Source organism: Thermobia domestica, chromosome 9, assembly GCF_964235325.1.
Source record: "Thermobia domestica chromosome 9, izTheDome1.hap1.1, whole genome shotgun sequence".
Classification (NCBI taxonomy): domain Eukaryota; kingdom Metazoa; phylum Arthropoda; class Insecta; order Zygentoma; family Lepismatidae; genus Thermobia; species Thermobia domestica.
The window spans coordinates 631,728-641,580 of record NC_137462.1 but is presented as its reverse complement, the minus strand read 5'-3'; the positions used below and the strand labels follow the sequence as shown (position 1 = coordinate 641,580).

At 35.1% G+C, this 9,853-nt stretch overlaps 1 protein-coding gene across 6 annotated transcripts in view; it reads left to right on the top strand.

Moving 5' to 3' along the window:
* The first annotated feature begins 1,744 nt into the window (after window positions 1-1,744).
* Window positions 1,745-9,853, top strand: part of LOC145694323 (uncharacterized) — a 50,493-nt gene continuing 42,384 nt past the window's right edge. For 2 of the 6 annotated variants that reach the window (XM_081770425.1, XM_081770424.1), the window contains exon 1: window positions 2,281-2,590. The gene's annotated coding sequence lies outside the window, so the exon portion shown is untranslated. Of the gene's footprint in view, window positions 1,806-2,280; window positions 2,591-2,718; window positions 2,742-2,817; window positions 2,959-9,853 lie in introns of those variants that run through there. The other 4 variants (XM_081770429.1, XM_081770427.1, XM_081770430.1 and 1 more) reach the window with 4 other exon arrangements.

Here is a 9,853-nt window from a genome sequence, read left to right as displayed (position 1 = left end):
CGCGTTTACGCAAACCGTTACTTAATGTGCCCACTGTCTTTTCTGAGAATCTATTCACACCGAAAAATTTATACTGTGAAGTCGAAGTTTAAATAGAGCATGATATTGATGAAAACATGTTTTTACTGTAGGTGACGTAAATGTTATTATAACTATTATGCACATTGTCGCAAGATTAGGGTTGCTTTACGCAGACCATTACGGAATGCTCCCACTGTCATTGTACAGTCTTGAATCAGAACCAAATAATTTATATGGTACTGGCATCCTGACTTAATGAATACCTCTCCCAGTGATGCCATTTGATAACTTCTCCCCAGTGATGCCAATTGAACCTACTTTTGGCTAAATCTAGCCTATTTGGAGAGGCATTCAGTCATACGAATCTAAGAAATGCTTATAGCCTTAAATATAGCTTGTTTTCTAAATTCGCTTGCTACTTTGGCCTTTTCTTATTAGCCGTTAAATTAATTCTAAAACTACTTTTTCTTTGAAAATAAAGTGTAATTTTGAAACCTTCGCTTATTTGTCATTATATTTGTCATCGTATTAATTGATTCCTCTAGACAGCCAAACAAACACTTGTTTTTCATTCTTCTTCTCCCTCCCCCCACTGATTTACAACTACTTAACAATACTTATCGACTCAGAAATAATTTTAATGGCGTTCTCTTAACGGCCCCGTTATTTGCTACTTTTTAATTATTTTGATTTTCCCAATTCATTGCAAGAGTGAAAGTTTTGTAATACACATTTAGTAAACTCTTCGGTTCTTAAATCCACAGAAATTCCTTTTGTTTATGAGAGGAAACTAATATAATATATAATTAGCTTTAAAATCACAATGCAATCATTATGATCCATGTGGGTGTACGGAGAAATAAGAAGTGTTTGTAAAGACTATAAACTACTAAAAGAAGTACTACTGAGAATGGGAACAATGGCAGTATACACAAACACCACCAATCCACAATCCAGCAGTGTTGCATCCAGTTCCACCGTCCACCGATTATGACTTACTTCAATTCAATTGGTAATACGACTGTTGACTTTCACAAATCAGATGAGTTTTGACAAGGTCGCTGATTTCTTTGTAACTTTGGCGGGGGATGTGGGCATTTAGATGGTCGTTTGGTTGCAGACATGTCCGTATCCAAGGGGGTCTAGGGGACCGCCCCCCTAAATTTTTGCTGAATATGGTTTAATCGGGCATCCCCTAACTTCAGCAGGCACGCACTACATCTTCGGGCTTTCCACCGGCCTGGTTGCAAACAAGGGTTTAAGAGGGCTTAAGTTATATGAGGATCCTAAGACAAATTGAATTAAAATTATGTCAAGTATTGCATATTCATAAAAAATACGTATAGGATGTTCGTATACGTATTCATAAAAATACAATAAAAATACGTATTCATAAAAAAATATGGAGCCCACATGAGCATTGTGGGACCGTTCCCCGGTCCCTCAGGATTGATGCCCTTGGTTGTTAATGAATTTTATTGTAATTTAAAGTTATGTATGTTAATTGTTAGTCTTCATCGAATAAAATTCATCATTTCAAATTGTACTATAGCCCCAATTTAGGTCAACAGTTCACAAGCTTATCAAGTTTTGCGTATAAGAGCTTATTTGTGAAGGCCTTCCATCCTATTTTCTTTAGGGGTTGTTGGCAACACTGATTGTCACGCAGCGTTGCCAACATGTACGACACATAAGTACGGTATGTGATATAATTACTCAAAACATTACCAAGACAGCCAACATCTCCAGAAGATAAATAATGCAGGCAACTTAAAGTTAATTGGGTAGTAATTTAAATTTTTTGTTACACTTCGCTACATTTTACGTTTATCATACTTTAAAATATCGTACATCATTTATCGTACATAAACCAATTCACCTGCTTACTTACGTTCATTATTACTAGGTAATTGGCTAATTGGATCATTGCAATTTAAAATATAATTTTAACACCGATACTATGTGAGAAATCGGTGTAAAATTGACCCACAATTCGTACTATAAAATTGATCCAAACTACTACTAGTATTTTGTACTGCAAACACCTGATTTCACCTGTGACGTACCGTCACATATTAGCGAGAAATTTATACCCTGCCGTTTATTTTTGCATTCATAAACTTTAATAGAAATTCTATATTTAATTTTTTTGCGTTCGGTTTAACTTTTGCGGACCTTCTAATTCCTCTAGTCTCTTTCTTTAGTGTTGCTCAATCGTTGCACGAAGCAATAGATAGTGGGTGGTAAGGTATGCATTCGTTTTTTATTAAAAACGTGGGAAACTGAATTTTGTTATTCGTAATTTTCTCGAAAAGGTGAAAAAAAAAAACGCGCCATCCTCTCTGTACGGAACAACTGGTTTTTACAAGTGGAGGTGCTTTTCTCCAACTGTTCAATTTTAAGCAAGTTTAAAATAAAATTGGACGTTCCATGTCTCTGAAACGTATAAAAAAGGTTGTATACAGGATTATTCTCAAGAAGTTACCAATGTTAATCTACATAATCGATGTGAACTAGAAATTATCAATTCTTCATCTGGTCTAGTGCATGTTTGTAACAATCAGTGCAGGTAGGCCATGACGGGATTCTAATTTAATTTGTGAATCGGTGAAACAGCTAGGAATTATACAGATCTCATTTATCTTCGATTGACATATTATTGCACTATATCACAAAAATATATCCTATATCGTATAAATGCCTGACAGCAAATGAATAGTGTAAGTTAAGAATTCGCGTTTTGCAGATTTTACGTACTGAAACACGGCAGTAATGATAAGTGTTACCATGTGCGAGTAAGTTTAATTGCCGAACTGCTAGCCATGTAGGAAGTTGCTGTCAGGATCGCTCCTTGATAGGGCGACCAAAATTAAGTAATATGCCTTAACATCTTGAATTGCCTGTAGTGCTCCCACCATATGTCAACAATGCGCTCTTGTAGGTAGAAATCCGAAATCATAACAATTAAGTTTTGTTCTCTAAGCTGAATTAAATAGTAACCAATACCATTTGAGTGTCTTCAATATTTATATGCATGTGTTAAGTTAGTATATAAGTGTCATTTCTTCTTATTATCATGTTTATTTAGTAAATTCTCATGTTTATATTCTGAAATGTATCCCATGTCTGAAATCAGATATGTTATACTGTATCGACCAATAATTAATGCGCAGTAATACTCTCTTCACAAGATATTCGACTTGTTTTCCCTTCCCCCAAGAGAGGGCTGTTCTAGAAATTTTGTTTTCCTTAGTTAGAGAACAGATAGTTGTGTTGTCTTAGAGTAATAAAATAATGACGTGGTAGGAACTGTCAATAGCACCTTATAAATTGAAATATAGGATAATAATATAGACACCTAACAATTGAAATATAAAGTACAATCCTTGTCGCTTCGAGTTTACTGTTTCGTCGCCGATATTAATAATTATGGGAAGTGTTTCAACCTTCATTGATCAGAACCAGCATTCCTGTTAGCTGTTATTAATGATATTACATCAAATTTTGGCATCCTCAATAAACAATAGCCAATGGCTATACAGAGAAAGTAAAATTTGTTACGTGGTGTGCCAATCTTGTAATGTATATGCCATTATTTACTTTACGCTAGTTAAGCACATTGAAGTGTAGCTATACCTAGTGATGGGATTTTTACCGGTAAATATTTTTTGGGTATATACCTTGGGTAAATACCCAGGTATTTACCCAAATTGGGTAAATATACGGGTATTTTTCATTTTCAATACTATATGTGGAACAGACGTTTTTTCGCAGTACGTAAAAGCAATCAAAATGTAAGAGTAGATCCAGTAGAAACTAGGACAAGTATTAAAAGGCAGTAAATTTATTATTTTCATTAATACAAATGATTTATGTTGTTGTTCCTGTTTTGATAATAGTAACATAAAACAAGTGTGTTTCTCCAGAAAGCAAATTTTAAAAGCTGATGACTGAAAAAGACAGCATTTTTTTTACTACAAATAAAGAAACTAAAATAATACATGGAACGTGGATAAGTACTTTTCTTTCAATTTACATTTTACAAGTGACTATGGAGAACATGTTATTAATATTGACATGATTTAAAATATTTTTGTCACATCATGTGTGCTTTATTAACTAGAAACGGTAGGAGTATATATGCGAGGACTTTCACACTTAAACTACACTTGCTAGCTAAACATCAACATGTAGTAAAAACTGAGCTGTCTGAAGCCAAATTGAAGTAACTGTACTTTCGTGTTTTGCGGGAAATTAGCATTCTTGGAAACAAGATAGTTCAAGGGCCATTGGAAAATGGGCTCCAAATGACAGTTACGTAAGTTTCTTTAATTAGTTTCTGTTTCGGTGGCATTAGATTTGTACGCCTAATTTATGCTTTAATTCAAAATTCAGCAAAATGCAGTTAGTTCATTCTGATTTCAGACATCTCAATTGGCAGCATCATCCACGTCATTTCTATCATAAACCTGGGGCCGCGGTGGCTCAGTGGTAGAGCGTTCACCTTTGGTGCTTGGGGTCCCGGGTTCGATCCCAGCCCCCGCCAAGTGAACTTTGTGGTGGACGAACACCGTGTGCGTGGGTTTTCTCGGGGTTCTCCCGTTTTCTCCCACTTTCTTCATTCCACCATTTCATTCATTACTCATCATCACCGTCTCCTTTAGCCTAACCGGCATAAGCGTGGGACGTAAAACTCAAAGATTTCATTTTTTTTCTATCATAAACCTAATAAAAGAACAAATGAACTACAGAACATTCAAGATTTAGCAGCATTCTCCAAATATTCTATACACATAACTGAAAAGCGTTATCTCGTTATGGGATAGCATTTCTACCAAGATTACTCATCAGATTCATCGGATACATGAAATGAATATATGGAATCATCGCTGCTAATGTCTTCATCTATCTCGCACACGGAAGAAATGTCACTGTCACTGTCGTCTTCAAAGGCTTTCCTTTTCCTTGGTACTATTGTGCATTTCAAATGCGATGAACTAGTATCTTGCGGTAACGTATTTTCTAAGCCTCTCTTCTGCTCTGACTCAACAATCTTCTCTGTCTCTGTACGGTGTGTTGATACTTTCGGCTTTTGTTTCCGGTGAAGCAGTTTCCAGTTATAAGCTATATACGTAATTTTTCCGGCTGTGGAAGTAGTCTATTCCTTGACTTAGTGTGAATTTTTGAGAATGTACTAAAGGATCTTTCTGTGGCGGCTGATGATGCCGGGGCTGTTAATATCCGCTGTGCAACTTCTGATAAGTCGGTACTTCCACACAAACCTTGCCACCAAACTACTGGGTTCATTTCCCCTGAACTTGTCCAAATGAACTTCTTGCCCCACAAACCTTCTTTGAATTGTAGTGTGTGAAGTCTTTCATCACATTTACAAGATTTACTTTCATGTTTCTGCAACCTTGTGTATGAACTCCAACATGTTGTTCTGGAGTTAAGTCAAACCCTGTGATGAAGGATCTAGCAATCCTGCGGCATAGTGAATCGGTTGGAGTGCTGTAACTTTTCTGCTTTCGAAATTATGAAGAATATTTGTTTCTTCTGCTTTGGACAATGGGAATTCGGGAACAGATTTTCTTAATTGCCCTTCGGTTTCTTTGACAGCGGGAAAAATTCGGTGTATGTTATATTCATCAGATTCTAATATATTTATCCAGGATATTATTGGTTTGAGAACGTATATTAGCTTTACAACTGTCACCCAGAAACCTTCATCGTCAAGTAACTTTGCTTTGTGGTCTTTGATAAATGCTGTATATCTTGCAGTGGTTTCGTGAACAGCTAAGTTCTGTAGGGTGACTTTTGTAGATTTCAAATTTTCAAAATATTTTAAGTAGCTTCCCCAACGGGTTTTACATGGAAGAGTAAGAGAAGTGTGTATGTTTTTCTAATTGTTAATTGCATGAAAAAGTGCATACAAGACCTGTGAATTTCTAACTGTTTTAATGATGTCTATAATATGTCATAAATGATGAAATTGAAAAACACTTCAAAATATCACTGCATACAAGGTTCAATGTATGTGCTATACATGACAATGATTGCAAATGGGGGTACTTTTCTTGGACAAGAGAAAAAGCTTTCTGCATATTTGCTGCATTATCGCCAATGAGAACAAAGAACTTACTGGGGTCGTATTTTTCAATGACTTCAAATACTTGATCTCTAATATACTCAGCAGTGTGACGGTTGTGTTTCGTGTTTATAAAGTGAACAAATATTGGATGAGGGTTGGTAATAATGAAATTGATTATTCCCTCATTGCGAACATTACTCCAACCGTCACATTGAAGATTTAGATATTTCGAATCCTATAGCTCTACACGCAGCTGTGTTTGCATTTCATTAAACTGGGCATCAAGTTGCCAAGTTGACAACGACTTTCTATCTGGAAATTTGAATGATGGTCTTAGACGCTTGAAGAAATCTATCCAGAGAGGATGTTCCACCATGGACAATGGCGCTCCAGTTACGTAGGCAGCTTTCGCTAGCATTCTGTTTAACATTGCCTAGAAGATAAAATATAAAAATATGTTGTAAAATAAACCATCCTAGGTTGAACATGTATCTTAACCTATTCCACTAATAAATACATAAGATTATTTGCACATAAAACCAGCATGCACTCAATTTTCACTGTAGGTACAAATTTATCACATGGAAAACATCAGCTACAGCTATATCTGTTACGTGTTCCCTTTACGGAAAGTTGTTAACCTAGAAATCTAGAAATGGAAAACAGTTTCTGATCTTAGCCAAGTACAATTCAACCATTTGTGTGAAGATTGTGTGTTTGGTTGGAATTGGTTTTTAAAAGATAATATTAAAAACGAAATAATATTTAAAATAATGCCCTTGTGCTTAACAATTCTATATTTCATAGATTTTCTATAAGTGTTAGGAAATGACGTCACATTTGACAATTGTCGTTCACCCCCATGCAACCATCATTTTCTAAAAACGTACTAGCAGGAATATGCATTTGTTTCTCCTGAAAACACTGCTGGTATTTCCTAGCTTTCAACATAAATTGCTGGTACGCTGGAAATTGATCCAATACACACATGCTTGTGGTATATGAGAAATTTTGCTGGAGCAAAGTGAAAGCATTAGTTTTAACGTGAGAAGTGAGTATTGTACATATTTTTGTCAATAACGAAGTTCATTGTACACATGTAATGAAAGTAAAAAAATCAATGTTTAAAAGTTTTCTGCTAGGGGTAATAACGCAGATAAGAAACCAATGAATAAAAGATGAATAGTTCTTGAATCAATTCACACATTAAGAATGTCCTTCCATTCTAATTCTGAACTAAGCGAGTAGGAAATGCCATTCTTTTAAGTAATTCATTCGTTTAATTTCGATGAAAACAATGGTAACAAAATTTCTAATAAACATTACTTACGTAGTGATTAACGTGAACCTTGGGAATTTGGATGCATGTCTTAAACTACAAGTATCATACATTTCTTACATAAACGTCAATATTTTCTTGGATAATGTTCCTAACTCTCGACCATTACTTGACTTAACCATTTGGCCATTATTTACAATATGTAAACTGTTTGAGAGTATTTGGAATGTGTTTGACCAATCAATTTTGACCTGTCGTTTCTTAATTCATTCGACAAGGTCACATGACAAGCTCTTGAGTTATATGAAACAAAATATGTAATACAATTAGTAAAAAACACTTGCGTCATTCATTTTTTTCGACTCTTCGATTCCGTGATTTGTTCTTTCGGTGCCGCACAATTTTATAAAAATGGTAAAAACTTCCCTAATCTTAAGCTAACCTGTTCCTACCTGTACTTTACTTATCAGTATCTTGCTCTACTCTATCCTACTCTACTATACTACTCCCTTTGAAAGCGGTCTTACCTTTGGATGTGCAGTTGGAGCATTGGAATCGAAAGAAGAAATCACTGAACCGAAGAATTGAAAAAAAAAAAAAGATTGAAATGGCTAAAGTAAAGACTTCCAGTTACATTAATTACACTAGTTAACTGTTCTTTGCCATTTGCAATTTTTATCTGATTTTTGAGACACGTTATAGGCACTTCGGACGAGCAAACTATTCCCTTCTTGCTCTACACAAAACAGAACTTGATACGTGATGGACATGTGAGCACATTAACCCATTAACTTACATGTGTTACGCTATGCATATGTAAACTTACGTTTTCATCAACTGTCATTGTATACATAAAAGTAGCAATGATACTAGATGAACTTTGTTCATTAGTGGAGGAGCTCCTCTTATATGAAACTGGCATCAAAGTTTTATCAGTCACACTCGTCACTAAAGAGTCATCAATGCTCTTATTGGTACTACAACTTGGCGTAGGTGGTGCACTTTCATTCACTTGTTCCGTCCCAGTATTTTGCCAACAATGCGACAAACTTCTTCCTTGTAAACCTTTTAAAATTATTTTCTTCACATTTTCAGGACAACTGAAATACTTATTCACCTGATCTGACATTTTATTTACATTTGCGTGTTTATAATTTTTACCACAGTACTTGCAGTTTACCGATTTATCACTTCGTACATTGTATGCGCTCCAAACATAACCTTTCCTTCTACCCATTTTCAGTTTCTTCTCTCTCTGAGTAAAATAAAACTTAGGAAACTCAATTAAGGTAAGAGGCACGTTTACTCTCAACAAGTCTCAAGCTAATATCATTACTGAACCAAATTAGAAACGGGGAAGATTGAAACAGTGTCACCAGGTATAAATTGAGTTTCCAGTGTTGCAAGTTTGCATCTTTCTTTAACCACATTGTATCTGGAAGATTTTGTACTGTTATTTTAGAATCCACTATGTCTTCTTATTATGTAATCTTGCAGTTTGTAATAAATACCCATTTTTTGGGTAGGTAAATAAAATTTCGGTATTTACCGGGTATTTACCCAATTTTTATTTACCTACCCGGTGGGTAAATACCCAAGTCCCATCCCTAGCTGTACCCGACCAAAAAAAAAAAAAGCCTTTTGTTGAATGATGGATAGGTAAATTGCTGGTATTATTATGCATGGGTTCAAATGATAGTAGTGAGTGTTCTCTAATAAATGACAGTGTGGTTTAGTAATTGAGTGAAATAAGCTTTTTATGTGTAGACACCAGCTACTCCATTTATTTACGTTGTGACTGTTACTTTATTTGTGTAGCCCCATTGTAAGTTTACGTCGACGTATTAAAAATACTATGAATTTTGTATATGATGTTTAGTCCCTGAGCGGATTAGAGCGCAGCTGTATGCGCCTCTTAGTTATAATTCATGGTAATTGTGAAATTCTTCGTTTAAAATATATTGAGTTTGGGGCTCTTCGCTTCAAAGAGGCAAGGGATACCAAATTTTATGGTTTATTTGGATATGGTGCCTGGTTTTTTTATATGCTTCACTCAATACCATCATGGGAGTATCCACCGTAACAGTATATGATCTGACAGGTTGATTTTCATCTAAATAATTGAGATAGGCTAAAATAAATTCAAATCAAGGGGTAGTCTACCTAAAATAAATTAAATATGTCATTAATATCTGCTGAGTATGTCTTAGCGAGTGATAGGCCACCTTTTTCAAATTGATACTTCCTCTGGATTTCAACATTTTGCCTCCATTTATTTGTTTAAAAAAATCCGTAACTGGTCAGAGGTCGAGTGCATATTAGATAGTAGAAATTATAGGGATTTGCTTGCTTGACATTTGATAAGTTCTATCAATACAACAGAAGTTTTAGAAACTAACAACGTTAGTGGTCCGAAATAGTTTATACGCTAAATACATATGAAGTAACTTATTTCCCATGAG